Here is a 551-nt window from a genome sequence, read left to right on the forward strand (position 1 = left end):
GGAGAAAATGAAGCTTTTATAGTCTATCACACACAGTTTGGGTTAATCACCACCCACTGTATTTCGTATGTAAGGGAAGAACACAGAAAATACTCATACTAATAATTAAATTGATAAAATATTTACCCATTATGTTTGTCATGTCACAAAAAGTCCTGGCGATGCCATTTTTAAGGGTCAGGACAAATAGACATTGCCGTTATCATACTTCAAATACATTAAGTAAACTGCTATCTTCGTTACCCTGTAACTCATAGACCAACCTTTCCCCTCTCAAAATTTTGACCAAGGTGAATGGAAATGATGTGAGTGGGCTAGTGCTTCTTTGTCAAGTTAGAGAGCCCAAGTTCAGAGCAGAGGTCTGTGACGTTTGTTCCCAAGGCTGCTGATGGGTAAACATTTGATCTTTTGGAACTGGGTCTGAAAATCTGGATTTGAATCCAGTAAAATCTAGGATAGATTTTATGCATCTCCCCACTAAGACATGCAGATTGAGAATAATAATAATAATAATAATAATAATAATAATAATAATAATAATTCTTATTTAG

Source organism: Elgaria multicarinata, chromosome 11, assembly GCF_023053635.1.
Source record: "Elgaria multicarinata webbii isolate HBS135686 ecotype San Diego chromosome 11, rElgMul1.1.pri, whole genome shotgun sequence".
Taxonomy (NCBI): Eukaryota; Metazoa; Chordata; class Lepidosauria; order Squamata; family Anguidae; genus Elgaria; species Elgaria multicarinata.